This window comes from Astyanax mexicanus, chromosome 24, assembly GCF_023375975.1.
Source record: "Astyanax mexicanus isolate ESR-SI-001 chromosome 24, AstMex3_surface, whole genome shotgun sequence".
Taxonomy (NCBI): domain Eukaryota; kingdom Metazoa; phylum Chordata; class Actinopteri; order Characiformes; family Acestrorhamphidae; genus Astyanax; species Astyanax mexicanus.
The window spans coordinates 19,066,027-19,081,277 of record NC_064431.1 but is presented as its reverse complement, the minus strand read 5'-3'; the positions used below and the strand labels follow the sequence as shown (position 1 = coordinate 19,081,277).

The 15,251-nt window shown below is 39.4% G+C and overlaps 1 long non-coding RNA gene across 1 annotated transcript in view; it reads right to left on the bottom strand.

The window, feature by feature from the left end:
* Positions 1 to 15,251, bottom strand: part of LOC125787411 (uncharacterized) — a 94,286-nt gene that overhangs the window by 26,454 nt on the left and 52,581 nt on the right. The window contains exon 2 of the long non-coding RNA XR_007429282.1: positions 2,961 to 3,054. This is a non-coding gene — a long non-coding RNA (uncharacterized LOC125787411). The remainder of the gene's footprint in view (positions 1 to 2,960; positions 3,055 to 15,251) is intronic.

The following is a 15,251-nucleotide window of genomic DNA, read 5'->3' as shown; positions in this document are numbered from 1 at the left end:
ACGACCTACAATGAACTACAGTTGAATTTGTTGAGTTTTGTAAAGCTGGTGTTTGGTCAAGAGTACTGTCTAAGCCTCAGGTTAGCCAAAACATGAGATAAAAAGATCTGAAGTGCTTGCGGTTCCAAGGAGTTGAGAAACTTTGCTGTGGAAGATCCAAGAATCCAAAGAAATATCAGAAAAAATATAAGACTTTTAAAAAACGCTTCATGAAAGAACACACCTGAAGCCCTTGAATGGAATTATCCACAGGTAAGCAAAAAGGGCTTCTGGACAGAACACAAACATCTAATTGGATGCACGTTTTGAAGAACACTTAAAACTGTTGGGAAAAGAACCTTTCAGTTAATGTTTTTGAAGTATTCTACCAAACCCCTCAAGAGAAAGATTTTTCAGCCAGCCAAAAAAAGGTTCTTTTTAAAAGAACTCCAAAAGGCTCCAAAAATGTCAATGGAGGTGATGCCACAGAAAAATACACCTAAGATCACTGAAGGTTCTGTAAGGTTCCTCAGGCAAACCAGCAGTAGTTCTTCTGTGAGGAACATGACAGCATAATTAGATGTTTTTTTGGTACCACTTTAAAATAACACTACCTTTATAAAGGGTTTATAAATGGTTTACAATTAGTTTATTAATGGTTAGTAATAAGGTTGTAAATGCCTTAAAAATCATTAATAATACTTTATAACACATACGTAGAAAGGGCAACAATGTCCTGTTGTTTGCCAAATAGTGAACCCACAACCCTCTATATTGTTGCACTTTCTAGGTATGTGTTATAACTGATTATTGATATTCATATTTTTAAGGCATTTACAACCTAATTAGTAACCATTAATAAACCAATTGTAAACCATTTACGAACCCTTTATAAAGGTAGTCTTATTTTAAAGTGGCACCGTTTTTTTTTTTTTTTTTTTGAGAACATTTAAAAGTACCATTATTTAAAGAAGCACCTTTCAGTTAATGTTTTTGAAGGGTTGTAATAAGTCACTGAAGAGAAAGGTTTCTTCAGCCAGCCAAAAAAGTCCTTCTTTGAAGAACCCAAGTGTCTACCTTGATGTGCTTATGCAGATTATGCAGATCAGTCAATCAATAATCCCACCCCCCTGCTGACATCCAACCATCGGTTGACATCCAACCATCCACACTGCTCAGCCCAATCAGCTCTCGTTTCTGCCCCGCCCCTAAACCCATACATCACATACATCACTTAGTCTCAATCTACACCTTCCATCTTTTTTTAGCATTTTTCAAATTGGAGCTGAGGGTGGAGTAAGCCAAAATCAGGGGGTTTAGTGCACCTTAAAAAAATAAACTCTTAAAACTGAAGGCTCCAAAAAAGTCAATTGAGGTGATGCCACAGAAGAACACTCCTGAGATCACTGACATGAAAGGTCCTTCATTCAACCAACATTTTTTTTTGTTTCTCTGTGAGGAACTCAACAGCACAAATAGATGTTTTCTTTGAAGAACACCTAAAACTAAGGTCCCTTTTGAGGTGATGCCAAAGTGGAACCACCTGAAATGACAGAAGGTAAAGGTTCTACAGGAAATAAAAGTGTCTAAATGCTTTTCAGCTTTTCAGTGAATGGTTCTTTAAAGAACACACCTGAAGTGATTGAAGTGAAAGGTTCTACAGGTAATAGAAGTGTCTAAATGCTCTTTGGTTAATGGTTCTTTGAAGAACACACCTGAAATATCTGAAGTAAAAGGTTCTACAGGTAATAAAAAAGTGTGTAAATGCTTTTTTTAGTGAATGGTTCTTTGAAGAACACACCTGAAATTGCTAAAAATAAAGGTTCTACAGGCAATACAAATGTCTAAATGCTTTTCAGTGAATGGTTCTTTGAAGAACACACCTGAAATATCTGAAGTAAAAGGTTCTACAGTCAATAAAAGTGTCTAAATGCTTTTCAGAGAATGGTTCTTTGAAGAACACAACTGAAATGACTGAAGATAAAGGTTCTACAGGTAATAAAAGTGTCTAAATGCTTTTCAGTGAATGGTTCTTTAAAGAACACACCTGAAATTACTAAAGATAAAGGTTCTACAGGTAATAAAAAAGTGTCTAAATGCTTTTTACCTTTTCAGAGAATGGTTCTTTAAAGAACACACCTGAAATGACTGAAGATAAAGGTTCTACAGGTAATAAAAAGTGTCTAAATGCTATTTTTAGTGAATGGTTCTTTGAAGAACACACCTGAAAGACAAAAGATAATGTTCTACAGGTAATAAAAGTGTCTAAATGCTCTTCGGTAAATGGTTCTTTAAAGAACACACCTGAAGTGATTGAAGTGAAAGGTTCTACAGGTAATAGAAGTGTCTAAATGCTTTTCAGTGGATGTTTCTTTAAAGAACTCACCTGAAGTGACTGAAGATAAAGGTTCTACAGATAATAAAAAGTGTCTAAATGCTTTTCAGCTTTCCAGTGAATGGTTCTTTGAAGAACACACCTGAAATATCTGAAGTAAAAGGTTCTACAGGTAATAAAAAAGTGTCTAAATGCTTTTTTAGTGAATGGTTCTTTAAAGAGCACAATTGAGATCCCTAAATTGTAGAGTTCTTTAGAGAAGACCAGCTCTTTCATTGAGAGCAGCATTGCTTAAAGTGAAAACCTGTTCCTCTATTGTCCTTCGTTGCGGCGCCAAGAACCATTTTTAGCTTTGTTAGAGGATAATTGAGTTCCTGCTGCTCCATTAGTCAGTGCAACCCATGGTACAGATCCACCCATGCTCTCAGGTCTATTGATTCTGCGGGATTGGTGCTTCAGCCGCTAGCATCGAAGTGATGGTTGAACGGTTGAAAGACGAATAAGATGAATAAGAAGGGAGGATAAAAGAGAGTGTTCTAGTAAAGGTACGGTCAAGGACGTGGGAGAACCTTGGCCTCTTATCTCCGGAAGCGTCTGCTGAAAGAACCAATGAAAGAATGAAAAGAATGAAAGAATCAGCGCCTACCTTTCCGAGTCGTTCCCTGCGTCCGATTTCCTCAAATGAGGTTTCTTCTCTGCCTCCTTCTTCCCTTCCTGAACCAGCGTGTGGTGTGGCCTGACTGAAGGGGGGTGGGGGAATCGGGGCGAGAGAGAGGGAGAATCAGAGAGAAAGAAAGAGAGAGTGGGTGAGCGAGCAGAAGAAGAATCGAGAGCTCCAGGGCAGAGCAGAAGAAACATGAAACCTCCGGCGGCCCGAAAACAATCGTTCCCCCTCTCCTGCACTCGTCCCTCACTTTTCCCTCTCTTTTCTCCCTCAGAGTCTCAGAGCAGAACCCTTCCTGGCTTCAGGAGTGGAGGGAAAAGTGGATTTTTCCTTTTTTAGCTCCGGTTTAGAGACGGGAAAACCCCGTGGAGATGAGTGGAATGGGAAACGCAAAGCCTTGAAGCCTGAGAATAAAAATTTATAACCCAAATATGGATTCCGCTTCTAAGTCCATAAACCTAAAGTTGAGGAAAAATGAGACTTATGTTAACTTATCTGATAGGATTTTCACACCTGAAAGTTCCAGATCCAGAACTTTAGGGGTCTGAACCAAGGTTCATGTCTTTGTTACACTGTATACGGTACATTTGTTCCATTTAGTTTTGGTTTCACATTGCAATTTCTTAACTCAGCTTACGAAAGACCTTTACTATGTTCTCACATCATCACCTATATAGGCAGAGTCTGACTATACTTCACACTGATTTTTAGAAGGTTGCTTGTAGAAGGATAAGCATGGGATTGCAGTGTGTTGTGTCAGTTGCCTTTCCAAGGTGTTGTGCCAGAAACCGCCTCCGGCAGAATGAGTGTTTTCCTGATTCCCCTCAGATTCCTTTTTTTTGTTTCTGTTTCTGTTTTACAAAGAGTTAATCTACAGTTACAGTAGATACAGGAACCACAAGTGTAATCCGTTGCACCCATACTGGTACTGGTGATGAGCGTGCATTCCAAGTGGAGTCATATTTTGGCACAACACCGCTTCTTTTTCTTCTTTTGTTGTTTAATAGCGGGCGATAATCTGACTCAACCTGCTGTTTTGGTTTAGACAAAACTAAAAAGTATGAAAGTTCAGGCCATACAAGGTAGTTCATCCAGTTCATCACATTTTCTAAACCAAAAACACAACTACGAGCATTAAAGGGCATATTATCAACGAATCTAGTCCAAAACAGACCTCTCTAAAGCTTGATAAAGGTGCTTTTTAGAGACAAAAAGAAATGGCATTTTATAAAAAGCACACCTTTCCAACTGTGAAGCATGGGGGTGGGTGTATCATACTCTGGGGTTGTGTTGTGTCAGGTGGAGAGAAGAAAAACAAAGCTTAAAAACAATGACTCCCCTTCTACTTCTTGAAATTGGTGGAGCTCAACAAAAGTAGGGTTTGGAGAAAAGAAAATAACTATATTTCATGTAAAGAACACCTTGCCAAATGTGAAGCATGGGGGTGGGTGTATCATACTCTAGGGTTGTGTTGTGTCAGGTGGAGAGAAGCACATGGTTTAAAAACACTCATTGCCCCTCTCCTGCTACCTACACAAGTATGGTTCAGAGAAAAGAAAAGAACTAGATTTCATGTAAAGCACACCTTTCCAACTGTGAAGCATGGGGGTAGGTGCATCATACTCTGGGGTTGTGTTGTGTCAGGTGGAGAGAAAGATAAATAGGGCTCAAAAACAATGACTCCCCTTCTACTTCCTAAAATTGGTGGAGCTCAACGAAAGTAGGGTTTAGAGAAAAGAAAAGAACTAGACTTCATAAAAAAACACACCTTTCCATCTGTGAAGCATGGGGGTGGGTGTATCATACTCTAGGGTTGTGTTGTGTCAGGTGGAGAGAAAGAAGAACAGGGCTCAAAAACAATGACCCTTCTACTTCTTGAAATTGGTGGAGCTCAACGAAAGTAGGGTTTGGAAAAAAGAAAAGAACTATATTTTATGTAAAGCACACCTTTGCAACTGTGAAGCATGGGGGTGGGTGTATCATACTCTGATATTGTGTTGTATCAGATGGAGAGAAAGAAGAACAGGGCTCAAAAACAATGACCCCCCTCTCCTTTTTGAAATTGGTGGAGCTCAACAAAAGTAGGGTTTGGAGGAAAGAAAAGAACTAGGTCTCATGTAAAGCACATCTTTCCAACTGTGAAGCATGGGGGTGGGTGTATCATACTCTGGAATTGTGTTGTGTCAGATGGAGAGAAAGAAGAACAGGGCTCAAAAACAATGACCCTTCTACTTCTTGGAATTGGTGGACCTCAACGAAAGTAGGGTTTGGAAAAAAGAAAAGAACTATATTTTTATGTAAAGCACACCTTTCCAACTGTGAAGCATGGGGGTAGGTGTATCATACTCTGGGGTTGTGTTGTGTGAAACGGAGAGAAGAACAGGGTTTAAAAAACAATGGTTTCCCCTCTTCTGCTTGAAATTGGTGGAGCTCAACAAAAGTAGGGTTATGTAGATTTCATGTAAAGCACACCTTTGCATCTGTGAAGCATGGGGGTGGGTGTATCATCCTCTGGCCTTGTGCTGTTGCTTGGGGCAATAATGCACAGGTGAAAAGAAAAGAATGGATTTAACAACATTGCAGACTTTTCTTTCTCTTTCTTTTGCAATTCAATTTTCTTTTTGTACCTCAGATTTAGAGAGTGGAAACCTACAGAGGATATGTGTGTGCAATGGGAAACACTCTGCTTCCAGACGTTAGAGTGAAAATATTACTTAGAGATAGCTTCCTTTTTTAAATCTGGCTAAAAAAAATTACAAGCGGCTTTTCATTATCCCAGTTTTAACTTCAGACTTCCAAAGTAAAAGGAGTACCACAGTGACTGTGCCAACATTTGTTCACACAGAGAGAAGGCCGTGGTAATAGGTGACGTGGTAATAGGCAGTGGTAATAGGTGACAGTTATGGTATGTGAGTTTTTTTTTTTTTTTCAAATTTCCATAGATATATATTTTCCTTACACCATTCTTTCCCTCCACGGTCATCCGCATGCCCGGACATGCACTACAAATTACACTGGCACATAGCTCTAAAGTCTTATGCAATAAACACACACACACACAGTCTGTTTCTATGTGAGGGATATTACAAATATTTGACTGGAATGAAATTGCAAAATCCGGCCTACCATCCAAAGTTAATGGATGATGATGCAACTCCTGATGTTTTGTTTATAGACAGAAAAGCACACACTTAAGTCACATGCTCATAGCGCTGGTCGATATATGAGTCTATATGTATATATTTTTGTTTGTTTGTTTGTTTTGTTTTTGTTTTATTTTATTGTTGAACAGAAATGCCATTATTTTCAATGTTGGTTTATATGTTGGTTAAATATATATATATATATAGTTTTGGGAATATGGGTGGTGGGAGGGAATATGGGTGGTGGGAGGGAATATGGGTGGTGGGAGGGAAGTAATGGAAACCTACTTGGATCCTTTTTTTTTTTTGTTGCTATAAATGGAAACATGATAAGACATGCAAATATATTGGTTGGGTTGGTGGTGAGGCCAATAGATAGTGGCCCGGGATTATTAAAAGAAAACTACTGTTTAAGGAGTTAACAGGTTTTCTGTTCTCTAAAAAAAAAATAGTTTTTTAGGAAAGTCTTACAAAGCATACAAACATAGAACAACATTTAAACCAGTGAAACCAGTCCAAAACTGAACTCTAGAGCTTGATAAAGGTGCGTTTACAGACAAAAGCACTCTATGCCAACTGTGAAGCATGGTGGTGGGTGTATCATACCCTCAGAATGTGCTGTTTCAAAGGTGTAGAATAGTAATAGAATATTCTAAATGTCAAAAATGTCAAACCATCTGTTAAAAAAAAATAAGCTGATAGGAGGATGTCTCCTGTAACAGGATTAGGGATGAAACAAAATAAAAAAAAACGTATTCAGCCAAAACCGAAACTAAACACATTTTTACGCATGTTTTCATTTAATTTGCCAATTGTTCCATTATTGAAAAAACTAATTCAAATGTGACTAAATGTGTTTTGTCTTGCTTTTCAAATATTTATCGAACATATTAATATTTTAACATCCCAGCAGACATACCAACAAAGCACAATACATTTGTCACAATTGCTATTCAAATCATTCATTTACTGTATTTCAGCAGTGCTGTTCTAGTCATACATTTAGCAACCTCACTAGTGCAAGTGTACTCTCAAATGTACCTCAGCAGTGCATATGAGTGATATTAACACAAACCAATACATGCTAAATGCTAAAGGTTAGCTAAAGTTATCTCAGCCACTCTCCTAGTTACTATCCTAGTCCTGTACAGCTCACACCTTTGAGTTTTGATATGTGTGATAAGTGATGCTGAACAATTTGTTTTGTTTAATTTATGAGGTTAGAGAGTTAAAATAAAAAGTAAAACACTGCAATATGACTTCAAATAAATTTTTCATTGTTTGGTTTAAATAATTTGTTTTTTTTTCTCATTCAGTCGAACGGTTCTGATTCAAAAAAGGTCCTTTTAGAAACAAAAAGTAATGGCGTTTCATAAAAGGCACATCTTGCCAACTGTAAAGCATGGTGGTGGGGGTTTCATACCCTGACTCAATCATTTCAAACCAAGGGGGGAGGGGAATTTTTGGCAGAATATATTCAGTTGCTAAATGAACTTACCAACTGTGAAGCATGGTGGTGGGGGTATCATAACATGGGGTTGTGCTGTTGTCAGTGAGACTATTGCATAATTGGAGAGAAGAATAGTTAAAAAAAATCCTGAATCATAAAAATGTCCAACCAACACAGGAACAGAAAAATATATATATATTTTTTTGTTTGGGCATTTTTGGCAGATTTTTTTGAGTTGCTAAATGATATGTGCATCCCTACACAAGATAATATTCAGTCTGAAAGAATTTAAAGAATTTTAGCTGCTTCAAAAAGAGCTCAAAGATATCCACACGTTCATATCAACCATCACTATGATCTTCAAACTCAACTTGTTTACAAAACAATGCCGAAATTATACTTTACCAATCATCCCTGATGTGTGTGTGTGTGTGTGTGTGTGTGTGTGTGTGTATGCAGGCACGTGTGTGTGTATATAATTACTGGGGGGCACTGAAAGCATGTGTGGCTCTTCATTCCCCTGTAATCACACACACCCACAGCCCAACCCACCCGAGACCACTCAGCTCGGCCGGCTTCCGCTCCTGTTTAGACGAATAGGCTCACAGGGGTCAGAGGTTAATCGCTGACAGACCCACCGGCACACAGTCTGCGCTACTGCAGTCTACGCAGCCGAGTGGACTGACTGCACTACTGCAAACAGCACAGTAAAAAATGCTAGATATTAATTACTAAGTTATTAGAGGCTTTAGGAAACCTGTACTATGATTGTGATTACTATCTGACAGGTATAATGGTTTGCCAATATATTGAAATATGACAGAGTTAATAGTATTAGAATAAATCTGGACACTAAAGCAACAATATAACATTAAAACTACCATTTTTTTTTTCTCATTACAATGGCTCCTGTCAAAAAAACACTTTTTAAATTATGATTTCATTTATTAAGAGAAAAAAACTATCCAAAACAACCTAGCCCATAAATTAAATGTGATTAATCACACTTTTTGGAAAGCTGAGTTCAATGTCACTTCTAACCACAACCTGTGGAATCAAAAAAATAACATATCAAATAGAACCTGTCTGGTAACATTAATCAGGATAAAATATCTCCAAATGCAACAAATTATGCCATGATCTAAAGAAATTCAAAAACAGATGAGAAAACAAAGTCATTGATCATCTATCAGTCTGGAAAAGGTTACAGAGTCATTTCTACGCTTTTGGGATTACAGCAGACCACAGTGAGAGCTATTCTTCACAAATAAAGAAAACATGGAACACTGCTCAACCTTCCCAGGAGTGACCGGGCGGCCGACCATGATTATTTTTCCAAAAGGGCATGGACAACCCATCTAAGAGGTCACAAAAAAACCCAGAACAACATTTAAAGTACTAGAGGTCTCACTTGCCTCAGTTAAGGTCAGTGTTAATGATTCAATAATAAGAAAGTGACTGTTTGAAAATGGTCTCCATGGGAGATTTTCAAAAGCAAAAAACACTGCTGACCAAAAAGAACACGATGGCTGCCAAAAAAAATATTCTTTGGACTGATGTGACAAAAGTGGAACTTTTGTTTGGAAGGTGTGTGTTTCGTTTCATCTGGCATAAAACTAACACATATATAGAGAAGAATTCTGCTGTTTGCCAGAAAATCCTGAAGGAGAAAGTTTTTTCTTCATAGTTTGGATGGTTTTAGTAAAACTTTTCCAAACTTTTACTGGTAGTGTACAGGGGTTGGACAATAAAACTGAAACACCTGGTTTTAGACCACAATAATTTATTGTCCTGACGGACAGATCTGGTGGAAACAGGAGAGTTGAGGTGCACATTGAATTCTGCCATGATTTGGGCAGCCGTGGTTTTATGTTTTTTGGATACAATCCGGGTTAGCACCCGAACATCCCTTTCAGACAGCTTCATCTTACAGCGTCCACAGTTAATCCTGTTGGATGTGGTTCGTCCTTCTTGGTGTTATGCTGACATTACCCTGGATACCGTGGATCTTGATACATTACAAAGACTTGCTGTCTTGGTCACAGATGCTCCAGCAAGACGTGCACCAACAGTTTGTCCTCTTTTGAACTCTGGTATGTCACCCATAATGTTGTGTGCATTGCAATATTTTGAGCAAATCTGTGCTCTTACCCTGCTAATTGAACCTTCACTCTCTGCTCTTACTGGTGCAATAATGTGCAACTAATGAAGATTGGCCACCAGGCTGCTCCAATTTAGCCATGAAACCTCCCACACTAAAATGACAGGTGTTTCAGTTTCATTGTCCAACCCCTGTACATCTTAAAGCTCTGAGAGCAAAGCTTTGTCCTTTACCAGGCAGGGTCACATGACATGCTACATGAAATACCTTTTTTTTAACAAAGGGCATCCCTATTGTTGAAATGCCACTAATGTTTCTATGCAGCCAATGGCAGTCCTGGAAAACTAGGCCTGTTTGCCTTGTTTCTCCTGTTTTTGTTTTGATAGCAGGAGTTGTGGAAAAAGGCAAATTTCAAATTAAGAAAGTGGGAACTATATTTACTTTATTTAAATCCTGTCTGACCACAAAGAGGCAGATAAGAAGATGGGATGGCTGGGAGGTTTATTAGTGTCAGGTATCTCACTGTAGTGCACTGGCTGCCAGTGGGTGATTACTGGCTGGACCAGTCAGACCTGTTGGACTGGGGCAGAGTTGTGGCCAGTCAAATACTGGTATTTACTAATGGAGACCTTGGTAGAAATAACAATATGGTAGTAATATTATTATATTACACTCATAGAGAAAGCAAAATTTACCACGTACAATAAATTAATGTAATAAATGTATAACAACATGTCCCAACTGGTTCCTAATAGTGTCCAGTGATGATCCATCCCATAATTTTGGAGTGGGGCCACTGGTAGCATGACGCCATTAAAGTAACTTTAGGTTGTCAAAGTGCCTGTAATTAAGAACGAAGGCCCTATCTTACACCCTGCACAAGGCGCTTCTTGATGCTCATTGCTATCTTATACCCAGCGAACAGTGCTCTCCTTGCTCAATCTGTCAGTTTGGGGTTTTATAACCTAACTCTTCTTTAAACTTCTTTACAAGACACTTCTCTGCAGACACTGGAACTCCTTGAAAGCTCCTTTGATGCTGTAGTGGATGAAACCGAAACTTTGAAGCATTGTTCTTTAATGCATGAGTATCAGAATAGAAGGATTCAGAAATTGATTATTGCTATTATTCCTATAATTATTGAAGTGAACAGTCTACTCTGCATGCCTTCTACCTGCCTTGTTTAAATAGCAAAGGTGGTAACGAATTTATCTGATGGGCATGGTAGTCTGGAGTTGTGTTCAGGTAAATTTCTGGCATGTTGCTATCTTGGTAACGGAAAACACGAATGCGCCACTGACTTATTTGAACCCTGACAACAGTCATCAGTCATTAGTCAGTCATTTATTGCTATGTTGGCAACGCATACACTCCCACTCGTTACAAACACACAAGAACACAGAAGTACACAAACCCAACAATAAACAGAAGACGCAATAAAATAACATTGCTGTTCCCGTAAGTTAAATGCTCACGCACCTTCACAACATGAACGTGCAGGTCTCCTAAGAAGCAGAAGCTCTGCGCCATTATAATACCAATCCGCCAAATTTAGAGCACCTGGTTCTTAAAGTGAATTGCAAATAAGAGAATTCGTACATGCATTTCAAGCCTTTCAAAGTGTACTTTTCCCGTTGTTACGATAGCAAAGACACACCAACACGCCCTAAATCAAGCTGCATGGTGCAGACTACAGTGCCTCCACACATGCATTCTCCAGACTCATTCCTGTAGATGACAGTCGGGCATGATTACCAGCATATTTTATTTATTCCTGGTTGATTCCTTCTGGGGACAACTACTTTTTTTTTGGACAATGATCTTATGGTCATGTCCTGTAGTCCTAACTGCATTTAATATATTTAGAATCAGGAATCTTGTACCATGTTTGGCCAGCTTTGCACATCTAGAGACTGAGATTTTTGCTCATTCCACTGTAGCTCTGGCTGTAGGTTTAGGGTCATTGTCTTGCTGGAAGTGAATCTCCGTCTCAAGTATTTTGAAGCTTCCAACAGGTTTTTCTTCCAGGATTACCCTGTATTTTTTATCTCCATCCATCGTCCCATCTACTTTGACCAGCTTCCCTGTCCCTGTTGAAGAAAAGCATCTCTACAGCATGATGCTGCCACCACCATGTTTCACAGTGGAGATGGTGTGTTCAGGGTGATAAGCAGTGTTACTTTTCCTCCCCATATAGCGGTCAAGTCCTGTAGTCCTATCTGCATTTACTATATTTGAAATTAGGAATCTTTAGATTAATGCAGTCTGGCAAGTTGGGAAATTACAATATTTTTTCACTACATATTTCAGTGTCTTTTCTTGTTATTTTATTCTTTCCTGAATTGGTGAGCGAGTCCATGCTTTCTGTAAGAACAGTAGAAACAAGCTCCTCTGATGTTTTCACACAGATCTAAATGGACCTGTCCTGCTGTCCTCATGTTAACTGAGTCAGTATGTTCGGACACCGCCGGAGGGGGACAACACAGACAGCTCCATTGTCCTGCAGGTAGAGACGAGGCGTCACATGGGTCTCTGAGGAGGGGACGGGCTCCTCGCTCGCTCTCTACCTCACTCTGATAGAATGACAGACTATTACCCAACACAAAGGCTGCTTTATTCAGTCGTCTGTCCACCCGCCCGATGGGTCTGCCCTGCCACACAGCGTCCACAGACAGATACAGCTACACCAGCACACACCAGCCAGCAGAGAGAGAGAGAGAGAGAGAGAGAGAGAGAGACATGGACTTTGTTCACTCTGATGTTTAAAGTGGCATAAATCTGATATTTCTGGTCATTTATGTTTTTGCTCATTCCATTGTAGCTCTGTAAAGCTTTAAGTTTAGGGTCATTGTCTTACTGGAAGGTGCATCTTCTTCCCACTTTCAAGTCTTTTGCAGCCTACAACAGGTTTTCTTGCAGAATTACCCTGTATTTATTTATCTCCATCCATCTTCCCATTAACTCTGCTTAGCTTCCCTGTCCCTGTTAAAGAAAAGCATCCCCACAGCATGATGCTGCCACCACCATGTTTCACAGTGAGTATGGTGTCTTTAGGGGGATGAGCAGTGTTACTTTTTTGCAGCACATATTGCTTTGCATTTAAGCTAAAAAGTTAATTTTTGATCTTATCTGACTACAGCACCTTCTTCCACAGTCCATGTTGGCTGTGTCCCCATAATGGCTTGTGACAAACTGCAAATAAAACTTCTATGTCTTTCTTTGAACAATGGTTTTCTTCTTGCTGGTCTTACATAAAAAAAAAAACAGATTTGTGGCGTGAATCACTTATAGTTCTCCCACCTGTGCCGTGGATTTCTGCAGTTCCTCCAGAGTGACCATGGGCCTCTTGCCTGCTTCCCTGACCAGTGCTCTCTCCTTGCCATATGTCAGTTTGTGTAGACGGCAATGTGTTGGTAGGTTTGCACTTGTAGAACACTTTTTCCATTTTTGGATAATTTTGGGATAATTAATACAAAAATTCAATTTTTGTCATTTCTCCACAACTTTATCTTAGCCGGAACTTTAAGTGAGCTGGAACGCATTGCATGTGATAAGAGTAAGCTCAGCTGCAGACCATGGAATTCCTTGAAAGCTCCTGTGATGCTGTAAAACAGGGGTGTCCAAACTTTTTTTGTTGGGGGCCAGAAGGAGAAATATATTTGAAGTCACGGGCCACAGACTCTGTAATAAAACAAATAATGAAATATACCACTTTAAATAATACATTTTCCTGATTACTTTCATTTACACAGCATTTTATTTGACTTACTAACTTTATCTATCTTTGACAGTGTTGTGTAAACATAATTTTTTTTTAATTGTTGTTTCATTTCATGATGTCTCTTAACATAAAACTCCTTAATTACGGCAACTTTTAGACTCTTTTGCCCTTTTTCTGCGCTACAACTGCGCACTCTCTCCGCTTTTAGACTCTTTGGCCCGTTTGGTCTGCGCTACAACTGCGCACCGTCTCCACTTTTAGACTCTCTGGCCCGTTTTGTCTGCGCTACAACTGCGCACCCTCTCCGCTTTTAGACTCTTTGGCCCGTTTTTCTGCGCTACAACTGCGCACCCTCTCCGCTTTTAGACTCTTTGGCCCGTTTTGTCTGCGCTACAACTGCGCACCCTCTCCGCTTTTAGACTCTTTGGCCCGTTTTGTCTGCGCTACAACTGCGCACCGTCTCCGCTTTTAGACTCTTTGGCCCGTTTTGTCTGCGCTACAACTGCGCACCCTCTCCGCTTTTAGACTCTTTGGCCCGTTTTTCTGCGCTACAACTGCGCACCCTCTCCGCTTTTAGACTCTTTGGCCCGTTTTTCTGCACTACATCTGCACACCCTCTCCGCTTTTAGAGTCTTTGGCCCGTTTTTCTGCGCTACTAGTTCACTCTCGCCGCTTTTAGACTCTTTGGCCCGTTTCTGACACCTAGCGTTCAAACTTTGAATCTCACATTATAAAAACCTTCTTAACAGCGGACCAACTTTCATTCTATTTCTAAAATACCTCACGGGCCGCTCCAAAAAAGGAAACGGGCCGCAAATGGCCCGTGGGCTGTAGTTTGGACACCCCTGCTGTAAAACTAATTAAACTAATACTTCACATGAAGCATCATTTTCAATACATATTCCATTTTCGGATAAGTCTGAACAGCAAGACCGGAAATAATTCAACTGCAAGAATGAAGGTTTTCAGTGGAAAAAGAGAGAAATAACAGATCTCATTATTATTTGGACTGGTGTCCAATTGATAGCTCTTGCTGAAAAACATGAAACCGAAACTTCACGTCAGGTACGATTCTAGGATTGCAGGTTTAGGGGTGCTGAGCACCCAAGGGACCCAGTTTCTCCCTAAAGGAACTGTATAGGAACTGTATGAACATGCTGTTTACTTTCTCGTCATATCTTCTTTTGTTCTGTTATTTGAATGATCTGCTTTCTAAAGATTGTTTGAAGATTGTTTGGCTTATCAGAGACGAACTTACGTTTAATGAAACTACAAAAATACTTTTTATTCATCATTTTGCAGTGCTGGGACTAGTTTAAGGAGTGCTTGGCCCCCTTAAAAAAGGGCTAGAAAAGGGGGTAGTGCTGCTCTGCTTTGCGTGAATCATTGCTCTTTATTGCGTTAGCATAAGATTAGGAGTGTTTAGAAACTGTTTTGCGGATATATAGATGTGAATATAACCAAGGAGCAAAAGAAAGAAATGCCCTTGTCTTTCACAAGTGTGTCAATAGGACTGGACAATTAATAAAAAAATAATGAAAAGTGTCATTCAGAACATCTAATCAATCCATGCATTTTCCTCCTACTACCGAGTTTGCACTCACTTGACTCTCTTGTACCGAAGGAACAAACTATTAAAATTCTAATAAAATTAATTTATAATTGATATAAAATGTTCAATTTATTGCGATACTGATTTAAGGATATATCACCCAGCACTGTTCATCAGAGTAAATAAGAGTTCATGTCAGGTCTCTCAAACTCCACCTGCTGTGGAGATACTGTATAAAGAGCAAACAGACCCTCTGAACTGTTCACTGAATATTAACTAGGGCACGTCCAGAACAGGCTGTTCTAC